At 39.3% G+C, this 17,938-nt stretch overlaps 1 protein-coding gene across 1 annotated transcript in view; it reads right to left on the bottom strand.

Moving 5' to 3' along the window:
* Positions 1-17,938, bottom strand: part of MEGF10 (multiple EGF like domains 10) — a 179,121-nt gene that overhangs the window by 134,661 nt on the left and 26,522 nt on the right. The gene's annotated exons all lie outside the window — the stretch shown is intronic.

The raw sequence follows: 17,938 nt of genomic DNA on the forward strand, positions 1-17,938 counted from the left end.
GGTGGCCTCAGGGTGGCAGAAGGCAGTGTGCTCTGTTCTTCCCGGAGCTTTGAGCCTGTGAACAGCGTACCCACAGTCCAGCTTCAGTGTGATAAAGATGTAGAAAGAATAAACTTGCCGGTTTCTCTAAGAACCTCAGAGAGGACTTCCATGGAAGCACTACTTTGCTGATAAAAGGAATCAATCCCTGAGGCACTGTCATGATTTTTCTCTATCTAGAGCTGGTTATTCTAGTAACACATTACATTACCCAGGCATGGCTACTCATTTCAGGCAGTACAAACACAATATGCTTTCTTTTGTTTCGGCAGGGGCTGGGGGGAGAAGATATATACTAACATCAAATACCATAAGAAATATATTTTTTCTAAACCACATAACTCTGGTAATGGCTGCAACAATGGGATAAAGCATAACGATTATGAGGATGGTGCAGGACAGGGGAATGTTTCATTCCACTGTACATAGGGTGGCTATGAGTCAGAACTGACTGGACGGCACCTAACAACAACAGCAGATACACAGCATTTGTTGGAAGCTTCGAAGAATATAAGTTAAATGAGTGTATACGCCAATCTTAGTACAAGAAAATTACCCTCAATTTCTATTTTATAAACTTACCATGGTTTTGTAAACAACAGCCAAAAAAAATCCCTAAAAACATTAGCAAGAAATAAGTGTTCAATAATGGTACTGGCATTCACTGGACACTTTACATCAAGCAAAAATTGGGCAAGGCCCTGAGGACGGCAGGTACTGAATGGGAGCTCACAGTCTCCCATGGAAGATGGCCACAGACAGATCATTTCAATACAGTACCATGCACACCATAATTAGACTGGAATAGGCTGCTGTAGGAACACGGAGGTATAGCTTCACCTACTTGTCCAACCAGGTTGGCCACAGTCTCCAAGCGGCATTATGGGAAATTCCTGGTCACCCACTTGTCGTTAGCTTTGGGAAGTACTCACAACAACATCCCTATGAATCTATCACCCACAAACATATGAAAACACACACACACAAATAATATTCATTAAGGATCTAAGTACAAGTAACTGGGGACTGTTATGAATTAATTATAAGGCATGGTCTCTATCCTCAATAGTTCAAGATCTGATAGAAAGAAACATCGTAAATATAATACAATTATTTGACAGATGAGTCCATTTAGAAATGAACTGCCAGGGTTTTAAGAGAAGGGAAAAGTCAATGTGAGCTGAACAGAGGCTTTAAAAAGAAAAGGAACTAGAAATCACTGTGTGTCTCTAGCTGGTACCTGACACCTCACACATGTAATCTCATCAACTCTATGATGGAGGATCTATTATCTCCATATAAAGAACATTGAGATTAAATATCTTGCCTAAAGTCAGACAGTTAAAACAGAGCAGAGATTCGAACAAGCTTGGCTGATGACACCGTCTGTGACCTGCTATCAGCATCACACGTGGAGAAAAAGAAATCTTTGGGTAAAAGAAAACCATGGGGAGGGGCTGCCAGACAAAGAGAAAGTATCAGCCGAGCCTTGGAGGTGGAGAGCAGAAGGTTTTGTAAGGGACCATGAGAAGCAATGCTAGGAACGTGGGTAGTATGATAAAGGGTTTGAGCACTAGGCTAAGGAGTTCCAACTAATTTTTCCTGTATGTGATGAAAGACAGTTGAAGTCTTTGAGTAGGGGGCATTATTTGATGAAAGAGGTGTTTTGGAGATTAACACAGAGAAGGTGTGCAAAATTCTATCAAGGAATCAGAGACTAGAAGCAAAGAAACTGGGCAGAGGCTATTGCACTCAGGTGTGGGCTTAAAGCGTGTTCTAGGGTGGTAGCCTAAGGAATAGGAAGCATGTGAGAAATGAACAGGAGAAAGCATTAGCAGGACTCAGTGCCCCAGGGGTCATGGGAGAGGAGAAAGTCAGAGACAACACTAAGTTTCAAAAATGACTGGGAGAAATAACAGAAGTCAGGTTGACGTGAAGTAGAGCTGTTTGGGCTTTAAACCAGTCTGAATCCCATTTACATTTTCTGGATTCAGTCAGTTTACTTCCAGCTGGGAAAACAATCTGTTTTTGATTAAAAAAAGAAAATTCCAAACATTCCTCCTCATTCCATTATTTGGCTAAAAAAGGTTATATTTATCTTTTTTTTTTATTTCTCTTGATTGCAAATACCTCAACAACATTTGTACTCATTCATCTCAACATAAAGAATCCTAATATTCCCGGCCTGGCTACAAAAAAAAAAAATCTCTCTTTCCTATAAAATATATCCTATATTTCATAAATATAGGATATTGGAGAAACAATAGAGTAGAACTTCTGAGACCAGGTAATAAAAGGCAAGACCTTGCTCTCCTGGATCACTTCTTCTGTGGGAAGCCAGCTGCCATGTCATTAGGACACTGAAGCAGTTCTACGGGGAGATCAACATAGAGAGGAACTGAAGCCTCCTGCCAACAGCCATGCGATTTATCCATTTTGGAAAGGGATCATCCATCCCCAGCCAAGCCTTCAGATGACTGCAGCCTCTGCCAACATACTGACTACAACCTCGTAAGAGACTTCGAGAGAGAACCAACCAACCAACTACTCCCAAATTCCTGACCCACAGAAACTGTGATATAATAAATATTTTGTTGTTTTAAGCCACTAAATTTTGTGATAATTTGTAATACAGCAATACAAAACTAATAAACCTACATTTAGTTATGTCTGTATCAAAATTGGAAACCCTGGTGGCGTAGTGGTTAAGAGCTACAGCTGCTAACCAAAAGTTCGGCAGTTCGAATCCACCAGGTGCTCCTTGGAAACCCTATGTGGCAGTTCTACTCTGTTCTATAGGGTCGCTATGAGTCCAAATTGACTAGATGGCAATGGCTTTGGTTTGGGTTTGGGTTTATACCAAAACTGGAGTCCCTGGGTGCGCAGTTAAATTCTTGACTGTTAACCAAAAAGTTGGCAGTTTGAACTCACTCAGAGTCAACTCAGAAGAAAGGCCAGGTGATCTGTTTCCAAAAGGTCACAGCCTGGAAAACCCTACGGAGTGCAGTTCTCCTCTTCACACATGGGGTTGCCATGAGTCAGCATCGACTTGACAGCAACTGATTGGGTAGTTATATCAAAATTATTTTATTTTACTACTTCCAAAATATTTCCCAATAATCCCCACCATTTTGTTGGCACGTTTGGTAGCCACAGAAGTACAGTAGCACACAGAAGAAACCACCTGCAATGATTCTGAAATATTTTCCCTACATCCTAACTCTGGCAATAGCCCATCATCTCCTAATTACAGTTTGAGTTATTTTTTCCTAGAAGCATGACCTCACAATGCCTATGTTTTGAGGTGTATCTGCTGCCCTTTAACTCACAGCACCATTCCAAATTATCTTGCCATTTATTGTTAACCATTTGCCTTTTGACTATCTAAAAAATGTAACCACCTCATAACAATTTGGAGTCTTCATCACATGCTCTATGCTACCGGTCATTTATAAAGTATTAACGGATGGATTCCAGACTCTTCTCTGAGTTATTTCTTCATCTCTAAATGTTTCCTTTATTTTCCTGCATTTGAACTGGTTTTCCATGATTATCCTTGATTATATGATATGTAACAATGATTTTCATAACAATTTTTTATTTAACTTTTTATTTTGAAATAACTCAAATTTACATAAAAGTTATATTAATAGTATAAAGAATATATATATCCTTCACTGTATTCACCAGTTGTTAACATCTTGCCATATTTAGTACTCTATATTTACATATGCATACATAATACATATATATATGTATATACCTATATATATATATAATTTGACTAGTCTATTGGTTTGTCGCACTGTGGTGGCTTGCATGTTGCTGTGATGCTGGGAGCTATGCCACCAGTATTCAAATACTAGCAGGGTCACTACGAGTCGGAATCGACTCAACGGCACTGGGTTACTGGGTTAGAAGGGTCACCCGTGGTGAACAGGTTTCAGCTGAGCTTCCAGATTAAGACAGACTAAGAAGAAGGACATGATGGTCTACTTCTGAAAAAAAATTAGCAAGTGAAAACTTACGCATAGCAGTGGAATATTGTCCTATATAGCACCAGAAGATGAGCCCCTCAGGTGGGAAGGCACTCAAAATATGACTGGGGAATAACAGAGTCACTGTACCAAAAAGAACTGGTCAACATTCAACCATTTCAGGAGGTAGCATATGATCATGAACCAATGGTGCTGAAGGAAGAAATCCAAGCTGCATGAACATACTGGCGAAAAACAAGGCTCCAAGAATTGACAGAATACCAATTGAGATGTTTCAACAAATACATGTAGCACTGGAAGTGCTTACTTGCCTACACCAAGACATTTGGAAGACAGCTACCTGGCCAACCAACAGGAAGAGATCCATATTTATGCCTATTCCAAACAAAGGTGATCCAATGGGATACAGAAATTATGGAACAATATCATTAACATCACACACAAGTAAAATTTTGCTGAACATCATTCAAAAGCAGCTGCGGCAGTACATTGACAGGGAACTGCCAAAAATTCAAGCCAGGTTCAGAAGAGAACATGGAACGGGGGATATCATTGCTGATGTCAGATGGGATCTTGGCTGAAAGCAGAGACTACCAGAAGGATGTTTACTTGTGTTTTACTGACTATGCAAACACATTCGACTGTTGTGAATCATAACAAATTATGGATAACATTGTGAAGAATGAGAATTCCAGAACACTTAATTGTGCTGGTGAGGAATCTGTACTTAACACTAAGAGGCAGTCGTTCGAACAGAACAAGCGGACACTGCATGATTTAAAGGCAGGAAAGGTGTGCATCAGAATTGAATCTTTTCACCATACTTGTTCAATTTGTATGCTGAACAAATAATCCGAGAAGCTGGACTATATGAAGAAGAATGGGGCATCGGGATTGGAGGAAGACACATTAACAACCTGCATTATGCAGATGACACAACCTTGCTTGCTAAAAGTGAAGAGGACTTGAAGCATTTACTGATGAAAATCAAACATCACAGCCTTCAGTATGGATTACACCTCAACATAAAGAGAACAAAAATCCTCAACAAGTGGACCAATAAACAATATTATGATAAAAGGAGAAAATAGTCAAGTCGTCAAGGGTTTCATTTTACTTGGATCTGCAGTCATCACCCATGGAAGCAGCAGCCAAGAAATCAAAAACTGCATTGTATTGGGCAAATCTGCTGCAAAAGACCTTTAAGGTGTTAAAAAGCAAAGATGTCACTTTAAGGACTAAGGGCTGCCTGACCCAAGCCATGCTATTTTTAATTGCCTCATATACATGAGAAAATTGGACAATGAATAAGGAAGGGCGAAGAAAAATTGATGCTTTTGAACTATGGTGTTGGTGAACAATACTGAATACGCCATGGACGGCCGGAAGAACAAACAAGTCTGTCTTGGAAGAAGTGCAGTCAGAATGCTTCCTAGAAGCAAGGATAGTGAGACTTCATCTCCCTTGCTTTGGACATGTTATCAGGAGGGACCAGTCCCTGGAGAAGGACATCACTTTGGTAAAGTAGAGGGTCAGTGAAAAAGAGGAAGACCCTCCACGAGAGGAACTGACACAGTGGCTGCAACAATGGACTGAAGCATAACAACGATTATGAGGATGGCACAGGACCAGGCAGTGTTTCGTTCTGCTGTACACAGGCTTGCTATGAGTTGGTACCGACTCGATGGCACCTAACAACAACATATAATTTGAATTATTTAGGAGTAATTTGTACACATCATCCCCCTTTACCCCTAATTCTTTAGTGTCAATTTCCTAAGAACATTCACCTATATATTTACAGTACAATTTAACATTGGTACAATACTACTATCTAATCTATAGACCTAATTCAAATTTCATCAATTATCCTAATAATATAATTATTTTAAGTTTTTCACATGGAAACTCCTCAGATATTTGCTGAAAAACAAACATTCATTCATGGTTAAATTCATCTTTGTCCTCAAAGAGCTTACAATCTAATACGGGACTAGTACTGTGCAGATAATAATGATAAGGCAACATAAAATGTGATTAGGGTCAAAAGGAGGATACGAAAGAAGTGTGGGAGTTCAGAAAGTATTTATTTACAATTTGTGAGTGGTGCTAAGAGGTGATTTTATTAAAGATCCTTCAGAAAAGGGATTGGGTTCATCTGAGCTTGGCTTTAAGGCAAGGGCAGATGACCCAGTGTGTAAAGTGAGCACAGGCTTACTTGTGCTTACTTACTAATCTGTCAGTGAGATTAGAAAGTAAGCACAAGTAAGCCTGTGCTTACCCACTGAGTCATCTGTCCCTGTCAGGGACAGCAAATTTGAAAAGAGGCTTTGATTCTGTAGGAAGGTGCTATGGGATTGGGAGAGAGACATATGCCAGCCGTACCTAGAAGCAGAATATTTGATGTGGTGAAAAAATGTGAAATTGTTCACTACAGATGATATAGTAAGCAAGATAAGCACAATGCTTACCTTGCCTGTTGGGTAATCCACCCCTGCTTTCAGGAGAGGAAGATTTTGCTGGGTAGATGGTGTAAAGAAAATCACGAGCGGTGGAACCAGTAGGAGCAAAGGCAAGAGGAAGCAACTTCTCAGAGTAAAGGCAAACAGGCCAGATAGACCGGTGTACAGAGTGGAAAAGGAAAATGAGTAGAGGAGGAAAGTTAGAGCCATATCATGAATGGCACTGAATATCATGGTTTAAGATTTATTCAAGGGTAAATATCAAAAAACCTCATGAAACCTCAGGCAGTTCAAGAGTGACCGGATTTGGAAAAATGAACTAGAAGATGCAACTCGATTAAATCAGGAAGAAAGGGAAACCATAAGTACATCTGAATACCAGGAAGAAAGGGTATTTATCTTTTGTTTTTCCTTTCAACCAACAATACTGACTCAAGAAGCTGAAACATTTCAGATTTGACCAATCCCCTGACATAATACAAGCAGGGCAAAAAAAAAAAACAGAATAAATGATAACAGAAGACAATTTCCTTAGAAACGAAAAGTCAAATTATAATAAAGAGGAAGGGGATAAATATAATTCTCTGATGATAAAGAGAAAAAGAAACTGTGCAGTAGGATACTTGAATGCCATCAAAATCTAAGGTCTTCCCCTGCCCAGGGAGAGGAAGACAGGGACAATGACAGGAAGCATTAGTGTTTGCATGGTCCCTCTGTTGGAAGGTCCTTTTCAGTTGTGCATGCAGCTGTAGCAGAAAGGAAGGGGACACTCATTCTGCCCCCATCATTGGCATGATAGGCGACACATACATGACACCCACCTTCCTAACTCCGGATCATTAAGGTAAACTTCAATTACGGAGACACCCACTATTAGGGCACAGCTGAGCAATCCAAGTCAAGTCCTTCCTCAGAAGGTCATTGCTTAGGGAAGAAAACACCATACAGAAACAAAGACGTTATTAGGAAAAGAATTTCTAAGGAACTGAGATTATAATGACTCTGTAGGAGAAAGACGTGGCTTTCGTAAAGATTTATAGCCTTGGAAACCCTATGGGGTTGCTATGAGTCAGAATCGACTCAATGGCAGTGGGTTTTGAGATTATAGAAAACTTTCGTGTCAGGTAAATCTCTTCTGATTCTATTTAGACAAACACACACGCGTGCACACACACACACAAACGTGCACACACACACCAGCATACATACACAACGTTCCTCTATTTTTGAGTACTTTACAACAGACCGTGTGCTTCAGGTTTTTAACGTTCATTTGGTTCCCAAATTTTCCTGAGTATTGTTGGGTTTCACAAAGCTCTTGCACTAAGCAAACGTAAAACAGAACGTTTGAGTTGAGAGACTTTATGCCATCCAACCAAAATTCTTTCATTTTATGGATGAGATAATTGAAGCCCCAGGTTAAGGTGACTTGACCACAATCGCAGAGCTAGTTTGTAGGTGATCCAAAACTATAATGCAGAACCTAGGTCTCCCAACTTCCAGTCAAACCACCTCTCCATGATGTGAAACAATCATAGTCTTAGGTAAAATAACATGCCATCTGTGTGTATTGGAGTAATAAACACTTCTTGAAAAGAAAATCCATTAGAAGTTAAATTCTCCAGGTAAGCTACTTCTTGGTTACAGCTGAGGATCTGAATTAGAAAGTACATAAAGCATTTCCACATTTATGCTGGACAGATGTTTCAAATAATCAAGGACTCAGCTGCCAGTCTTCCCAGTGAACGCAGGTCTGGACCGCTAATCCAGACCAGGGGGTGCAGTGACCACAGGCATCTCTTGCAGCAGACACTGACACAGAAGAATCTGAACACTTTTTCCTTGGGGTTTTAAAACCACATGGTCCAAAGCTTTGAAGATTTGAAAAAAATGTGAGGAAGCTGCTGGGGAAATGTAAGTCTGGCAGAAGGACGTAATTACTGAAAGCTGCATTTGGCCAGCACCTTCAGGAGAAAAGGCTTGGGCAGCCAACCCTCCCACTTCCGCTTCCTCACCAATTGCACAGATATGCAAATATAAGAAGCCACAGTCCAAACCACAACTTTCTGACTCTTAAAATAGGACCTTGTTGTAGTAGATAAAGTGCTACAGGCTGAAGTAGCAACCACTTCCTGTGGTATCTAGACAGATCTTTCATTCAAGAAGTGACCCTGTCTGACCCTGGCTAATAGTTAGAGAACAATCTCATGTTGACAGGAAAATTAATAGCCATTCTCCATGCTACTTCCTTCATTTACAGTATCTATAATTCTCTTCTGATTTCCCTGGGTCTCCTGAATTATCCTTCTCTACCCTTTAAAAAAAAAAAAATTTTTTTTTTTTTTTACCATTTTTTAGGGAAAGCCAAGATCTGGATGCCATGGGAGCGGGGATGGGGGGACGGGCAGGAGGGTATAGTGACTGAGAGAAATTCTAGTCTATGAGCATCAAACTTTGATCACTGACAGGTCACTCGCTCTATGTCTGCTTTATTGCCCTCAGAAATATCAGGTGCTAAAGTAGCTTTAACGGCAAGGAAACTTATGACGACAGGTTTATTTTCCCTTTTGATTTCTCATACACCTCCAGAATGCCAAAGATGCATCGACCTTTGTGTCAGCATAGCCTTTAGAGAGAAGCTGGACTATGTGAAGAATAGGGCATCAAGATTGGAGGAAGACTCATTAACAACCCACATTACGCAGATGGCACAACGTTGCTTGCTGAAAGTGAAGAGGACTTGAAACACTTTCAGATGAAGATCAAACACCACAGCCTTCTATATGGATTACACCTCAACATAAAGAAAACAAAAATCCTCGCAACTGGACCAACAAACAGCATCATGAAAAATGGAGAAAAAATTGAAGTTGTCAAAAATTTCATTTTACTGGATCCACAATCAATGCCCACGGAAGCAGCAGTCAAGAAATCAAAAAACGCATTGCATTGGGCAAATCTGCAGCAAACGACCTCTTTAAAGCATTAAAAAGCAACGATGTCACTTTAAGGACTAAGGTGCGCCTGACCCAAGCCATGGTATTTTCAATCACATCATAGGTATGTGAAAGCTGGACAATGAATAAAGAAGAAGAAAAATTGATGCCTCTGAATTATGGTGTTGGTGAAGAATATTGAATATACCATGGACTGCCAGAAGAACGAACAAGTCTGTCTTGAAGATGTACAGCCAGAATGCTCATTAGAAGCAAGGATGGCAAGACTATGTCTCACATGCTTTGGACATGTTGTAAGAAGGGACCAGTCCCTGGAGAAGGACATCATACTTGGTAAAGTAGAGGGTCAGCGAAAAAGAAGAACCTCAACGAGATGGATTGACACGGTGGCTGCAACAATGGGCTCATGCTAACAATTGTGAGGATGGCACAGCACCAGGCACTGTTTCATTCTGTTGTAAACGGTTCTGCTATGAGTCGGAACTGACTCTACTGCATCTAACAACAGCAACAACATAGCCTTTAGCAGGAATCTGGTCCAATACTCTAATTTTACACATGAGGATGCTGAGATTCAGAGAAATTAAGTGTATGCCCAAAGTCACAAAGCTCTTTCCTAAATAGCTTCTCCTTAGGCCATACGGCCAAAATTCAAGATCCTGTCTGTTTATCTTGCCAAGCAATATTAATTGCTGCCCACAAAGATAATAATGATGCAATTACTTTTTTTTTTTTTTTTCTGTGCCTAATGTCATGCTTAATAAGCACAATATAGAAATAATAGGCCCTGGGGAACTTATAAAAGTTTAACACTAAAAAATTGATGATATGGCCAAATACTTCAATAAGGTAACTTGTGAACACGCCTTTTCATTCTAAGGAAGAGCGTCTTGCAACGAATTATGTCCACTCATGCTGTGGACTGAAGGAGCAGATTGGGCATACCAGTTGCTGTCAAGTCGATTCCAATTTATGGCGATCCCATGTGTGTCAGAGTAAAACTGTGCTCATAGGATTTTCAAAGGCTGATTTTTTGGCAGTAGATCACCAGGCCTTTCTTCCAGTATGCCTCCAGATGGGCTTAAACTTCCAACCTTTCAGTGAACAGCCAAGCTTACCACCCAGGGACTCCAAATGAAAAAAAAAAAAAAATTAGGCATCCAAAAAACCAAACTTGTTCCCATGGAGTGGATTCTGACTCACAGAGACCCTGTAGGACAGACTAGAGCTACCTGACATGGTTTCAAAGGCTATAAATCTTTACAGAAGCAGATTGCCACATCTTTTTCATTGGCCTACTCGAACCACCAATTTTTCAGTTAGCAGCCAAACGTCAGCAGCTAAGCACTTAACCACTGGGCCAACCAGTACTCTTCAGATTAGGCATAAGCCTTGTAAAAGTTTTGCTAATGGCCAAAGTCAAAACTGACTCAGCAGTTACTAAGAACAATTGTTAATGGAAAAGTTGATGAAAGCTGACAGAAGGTAAACTGACATCTCCCAGTTTTCCTAAGTGCAATAAATGCCTTTTTTGTTCTCAGTTTTTTATATCATTGGTACTTAGAACAACACCTGGTAGAGAGAGGGCAAATGAATGAATGAATTTAAAGAACAAAATGCATAGAGAAAAGTCAAATATGTGGACTTCAAAACATAGTTTCAGAAAGGAAGAACTAATTTAAAGAAGAGAAAGGATTGAGATTAGTTAAGACTCCTCCAGCAAGATTTGAAGTTGATGAATTAAACAAATAAAATTCCATTGAATAATGTGTATTTTAAGTCACAGGTTTTTCAGGTTTTACACTTTTAAATTTCAGGCTTTAGTAATTTCTATGTACTGTAATGTAGTTCTACACCTTTTGCTGTTGTTGTTCTTAGGTGCTGTAGAGTTGGTTCCAAATCATAGTGACCCTATGTACAACAGAACGACCCACTGCCTGGTCCTGCACCATCCTCACAATTGTTGCCATGTTTGAGCCCATTGTTGCAGCCACTGTGTCAATCCATCTCATTAAGGGTCTTCCTTTTTTTCGCTGACCCTGTACCTTAACAAGCTTGATGTCCTTCTCCAGGGACTGGTTCTTACTGATAAAAAATCCAAAGTACCTGAGATGAAGTCTCACCATCCTCCCTTCCAAGGAACATTCTGGCTATACTTTATTCAAGACAGGCATGTTTGTTCTTCTGGCAGTCCGAGGCATATTCAATATTCTTCACCAACACCATAATTCAAAGGCATCAATTTTTCTTCAGCCTTCCTTATTCATTGTCCAACTTTCTCATGCATATGAGGCAATTAAAAAGAGCATGGCTTGGGTCAGGCAGACCTTAGTCCTCCAAGTAACATCTTTTTTTTTTTTTTTAAGATTTTAAAAGGGTCTTTTGCAGCAGATTTGCCCAATGCAATGCATCGTTTGATTTCTTGACTGCTGCTTCCATGGGTGTTGATTGTGGAATTAAGTAAAACGAAATCCTTGATAACTTCAATATTTTCTCAGTTTATCATGATGTTGCTTATTGGTCCAGTTGTGAGGATTTTTTTCTTTTTAATTGTACTTTAGATGGTTTACAGAACAAACTAACTTCTCATTAAACAATCAGTACACATATTGTTTTGTGACACTGGCTACCAACCCCACAACATGTCAACATTCTCCCCTTCTTGACCTTGGACTCCCTATTACCAGCTTTCCTGTCTCCTTCTGCCTTCTTGTCCTTGCCTCTGGGCTAGTGTAGCCCTTTAATCTTTTGTTTTATGGGCCTGTCAAATCTTTGCTGAAGGGTGAGCCTCAGGAGTGACTTGGTTACTGAGCTGTAAGTGTGTCCAGGGGCCATTCTCTCGAGGTTTCTCCAGTCTCTGTCAGGCCAGTAAGTCTGTTTTTTTTTTTTTTTTTTTGAGTTAGAATTTTGTTTTACCGGTTTCTCCAGCTCTGTCCAGGACCCCTCTGTTGTGATCCCTGTCAGACCAGTCAGTGGTGGCAGCCAGGTACCATCTAGTTGTGCTGGACTCAGTCTGGTGGAGGCTGTGGTAGTTGTGGTCTATTAGTCCAGATTTTTGTTTCCTTTATGTTGAGGTATAATCCACACTGAAGGCTATTATAGTCTTTGATCTTCATCAAGTATGTCAAGTCCTCTTCACTTTCAGCGAGCAAGGCTGTATCATCTGCATATCGAAGGTTGTTAATTAATCTTCCTCCAGTCCTGATGCTACCCTCTTCTTCATATAGTCCAGCTTCTTGGATCATTTGCTCAGCATGCAGATTGAATAAGTGTGATGAAAGGATTTAACTCTGACACACACCTTTCCTGATTTTAAACCTCCCAGTATCCCCTTGTTCTGTTCCAACGACTGCCTCTTAGTGTAAGTACAGGTTCCTCATGAGCACAATTAAGTGTTTTGGAATTCCCATCCTTCGCAATGTTATCTATAATTTGTTATGACCCACACAGTTGAATGCCTTTTCATAGTCAATAAAACACTAGAAAGCATCTTTCTGGTATTTTTTGCTTTCAGTCAAGATCCATCTGACATTAGCAATGATATCTCTTGTTCCACAACCTCTTTGGGGTCTGGCTCGAATTTCTGACTTCTCCCTACTGATGTACTGCAGCAACCACTTTCGCATTATCTTCAGTATAATTATACTTTTGTGTGATATTAATGGTGTAGTTCGATGATTTCCACATTCTGTTGGATCACCTTTCTTTGGAATGTGCACAAAAATGAATTTCTTCCACTCAGTTGGCCAGGTAGCTGTCTTCCAAATTTCCTGGCAAAGAAGAGTGAGCACCTCCAGCACTGCATCTGTTTGTTGAAATATCTGAATAGGTATTTCTTCAATTCCTGGAGCCTTGTTTTTCACCAATGCATTCAGTGCAGCTTGGACTTCTTCTTCAGTGTCATCAGTTCTTGGTCATATGCTACCTCCTGAAATGGTTAAACGTCTACCAATTCTTTTTGGCACAGTGACTATGTGTATTCTTTCCCTCTTCTTGAGATGTTTCCTATGTCATCCAATATTTTGCCCGTAGAGTCTTTCATAATTACAACTTGAGGTTTAAATTTTTTCTTCAGTTCTTTCAGCTTAAGAAATGCCAGTCATGTTCTTCTCTTTTGTTTTTTTAACTTCAGGTCTTTGCACATGTCATTATAATACTTTATTTTATCTTCTCAAGCCACCCTTTGGAATCTTCCATTCAGCTCTTTCGCTTCATCATTTCTTCCATTAGTTTTAGCTCGTCTACCTTCAAGACAAGCTTCAGAGTCTCTTCTGATATCCATTTTGGTCTTTTCTTTCTTTCCTGTCTCTTTAATGATCATTTGCTTTCTTCGTGTATGATGTCCTTGATGTCATCCCACAATTTGTCTGTTCTTCCGTCATTAGTGTTCAATGCATCAAATCTATGCTTAAGATGGTTTCCACTTTCAGGTGGGATATACTCAAGGTCGTATTTTGGCTTTCGTGGGCTTATTTTAATTTTCTTCAGCTTCAACTTGCACTTGCCTATAAACAATTGATGGTCTTTTCCATAGTCAGCCCTTGCCTTGTTCTGACTGATATTTAGCTTTTCCTTCATCATTTTCCACAGATGTAGTTGATTTGTTCCCTGTGCTGTCCATCCAGTGAGGTCCATGTGTATAGTAGCCATTTATTTGCTTAAAAAAGGTATATGCAATGAAGAAGTTGCTGGTGTTGCAAAATTCTATCATAAGATCTGCAGCATCATTTCTACCACCAAGGCTATATTTTCCAACTACAAATCCTTCTTTTTTTCCAACTTTCACATTCCAATCATCAGTAATTATCAATGCAGCTTGATTGCATGTTTGATCAATTTCAGACTGCAGAAGTTGACAAAAATCTTCAATTTCCACATTGTGGTTGGTGGGTAAATATGACAATGGTATTAACTGGTCTTCCTTAAAGGTATGTGGATATTAGTCTATCACTGACAGTGTTGTACTTTAGGATAGATCTTGAAATGTTCTTCTTGACAATGAATGTGACACCATTCCTCTTCAATTTTTCATTACCAGTAGAGTTGACCATACAATTGTCTAACTCAAAATGACCAATACCCATCCATTTCAGCTCACGAAATGTTTCAACCTTTATGCATTCCATTTCATTTTTGATGACTTCCAATTTTCCTAGATTCATACCTCATACATTCTATGTTCTGATTATTAATGGATGTTTGCAGCTGTCTCTTCTCATTTTTAGTCTGTTTGTCATACTGTGGGGGCTTGTGTGTTGCTCTGATGGTGGAAGCTATGCCACCAGTATTTCAAATACTAGCATGGTCATCCATGGTGGACAGGTTTCGGCTGAGCTTCCAGAGTAAGACAGACAAGGAAGGACCTGGCAATCTACTTCTGAAAAAAAATGGCCAGTGAACACTTTATGAATAGCAGCAGGAAACTGTCTGATATACTGCCAAAAGATGAGCCTTTCAGGTTGGATGCCATTAGAAAATACTACTGGGGAAGAGCTGCCTCCTCAAAGTAGAGTTGACCTTAATGATATGGATGTGTCAAGCGTTCAGGACCTTCATTCATCCTGATGTGGCATGACTCAAAATGAGAAAGCACTGCTGCAAACATCCATTAATAATCAGAACATGGAAAGTAACCTCTTATACACCTTAAAATATTTATTTTTTTATTTTTTAAAAGATCTGAGGGAGGACTTTGAGTTTGTCTGTTTAATTGAAATTGAGGATAGTTTCACAACCTTTATGGGCTTACCAGCATTTTAATTTTTTCCTATCTCATTCTCAGCCAATTATGCTTGATCTACTTACTAGAAATGTTTTTCATTAATTTGTTTTTTTCAAGCTTAGTTCAATTTTCTGCTGGGAAATTGTTGCAAAAGTTCTCAGCTCTTACCTTGTATATTTACAAGCTTTGGACACTCTAGGATGATCTTACAACTTTTTAAAACATATTTTTTGGCAATTTCATATGATTTTCAAATTTACTTTAAATTCATTTTCAGCCAGTGATGCCAACTGTATATACTTAGAATTCCATCATCTTAAATTTTTTATCACATTTATATTTTAGCAAAAACTTTTATCAGTGATGAGGGAAAGGCCACTTTTTTTTTTTTTTTTTTTCGGTTGGTGGCGTAGTAGTTAAGAGCTACAGCTGCTAACCAAAAGGTCGGCAGTTCGAATCCACCAGGCGCTACTCTGTCCTATAGGGTTGCTATGATTCAGAATCGACTCGATGGCAACAGGTTTGGTTTTTTTGGTTTTATTCCTAAAAAAGTCATTAAGTTTTTAAATGTTATTTTAACACTGGAATATGAAACAAAGAGTTGAGAAATATTTGTCTCTAACATTTATCATTAATTTAGTTTTATCCCTCATTCTAAGCACACCAATAAATGGTTAGATTATACCGCTCCCTTAGTTTGACTCTTCGTTGTAAAGATAAAGCAGGTTTTGCTGGTAGCAAAGTTTTAAAACCAATGGTTAGAAATACTAACTTTTGACTCATTTTTCAGTTTGATCTTTCTACTAATGCAGTTTACAGAATCGTCTTGTTCCATTTTTATTTTATCACTGTACATCTCCATATGATTGATACAATAAGTTTGGATAACCCAAACTTAACCAATTTTCCTCTTTCCACCCCTCTGATCTTCCACTGGTCCCTATCTCAGCTAATGGCACTATTATCCACACAGCCGTCCAATCCAGAAACCAGAAACCCAGAAGTCAGCCTTAATATTTCACAATCATTCATGCACATTTATCTTGGAAATATGGGAGGATTTCCTTTTCATCCTTACCAGTTCAAGCCAGGCTTATTTTCCATTTACACCAGCATAATAGTTTACTAATATCCAGGTTTATTCAACTTCCCATCTGTCCTCCACGCTGCTACCAAAACACAAATTGGAACACCTCATTCCAAAGCTTTTCATTCCAAGGAAGAGGATTTTATAGTGAATTACGTCCACTCAATCTGTGCTTCAAATCTGAAGCTCAACTACATAAGCACAATGCTGATTCTCATCTTTGAGGTAAAGTCCAAACTGGCATTTGATGTTCAAGATTTCAGTCCAGCTCCATCACCTGGCAAACCAGCATGTGTATACACCATGTGAGCAATTCTCAACTACTTGAATTTCCCAAACTATCACAGGTCCCCGTTCCTTTATGCCTTTGCCCATGTTTTTCCTTCTTCTTGGAATGCTTTTAACTATCTGGTCAACTTAATTCTCACTCATTCTTCAAGGATCAAGTGTCACTCCTTTGAAGAAGAGCTCCCATACTGAGCTAGACATCCTTCTTTGCTCTTAAAACCCTGGAGCATCTTGAGGGTAGATGGGGTGTTCTTTGTCAGAGTAGAACACATATTATTATATTTATCATTTTCTTACTCATCTCTCCACTAGCTGGTGAAATCCCAAGGTCAGAACAGTATACTGCTCATTTCTATATGTGCTTGGCAGATACAGAGGGCTCAACAATATTTCTTGACTACGGATTGACTGATTGAATGAATGACCCATTGGAAGAATAAAGCTCAGCATATGCAAATTAGCTGTTCTGGATCTTGAATCATTTTTCCCAACATAAACAGAAAAAAATGGATGGTAAATATTATCCTATTTAATTGCGAAACTAGCCAACTGCAATGAAAAAACCTGGATCTGAAACAAAATGATTGCAATATTAGTAATTATACATATGGAAAACAATGAAAGCTTTGTTTGAGAAATATTTGTTTTAATTGCAGAAAAAAAATTATGTGGCTTCTCAAGAGAATCACATCTTCAAGGGCTTAATTAATAGTTAATCATTCTGTAAATTCACATAAAGCTTAAGGTTTTCTTTTCTCTGACATTGGTTTAGTCTCAGTAAGTAGCTTCGCTTAAACATGACTGCATTTGGTCATGATTCTTGTGGACCTGGTATTCATCACAGCTGTAGGCAAGGTGAGGTGACCATGAGCATGTGTTTGGAAGTGTCCAGACGGCCTGGGAGTCAGGCACTAGAAGCCAGCAGGAAGTAACACAGACAAGCCACAGGAGGCAGGACAAAGGAGCAATGAAGCCAAACTTTTAACAGCAGCCTTTTGTTGTGCTAAGAACTGTTTTGAGGTGTTGTATTCCCATGTCTGAAAAGCATGACTCCTGGGACTTAGTGTCTGTGCTGGTACGGGGACCCTTCTCAGCAAACTTTAGAAGAAAAACAGTGTCTAGGAGTAGCCCAGGATGAACCCTCAAATAAAAAGGGGCAAATTAGCAGATTATTACGCCCTGCTTAACTGTGCTTATCAAGTGTTACATAAACATAGTTCAGAAAAAGGAAAAATTACCTCATAAAGTGATTCAAAATATTTGCTTAAAATAAGACAAAAAGGAGAAGAATGGAAGTCATGTATTGTGAAGTCTTAGGATTGAGAAGGAACTAAGGTCGTTAACGGCCTTTAATGAGAGTTACGTTGTGAGTACAAGTCAAAAAA

Source organism: Elephas maximus, chromosome 2 (assembly GCF_024166365.1).
Source record: "Elephas maximus indicus isolate mEleMax1 chromosome 2, mEleMax1 primary haplotype, whole genome shotgun sequence".
NCBI lineage: Eukaryota > Metazoa > Chordata > Mammalia > Proboscidea > Elephantidae > Elephas > Elephas maximus.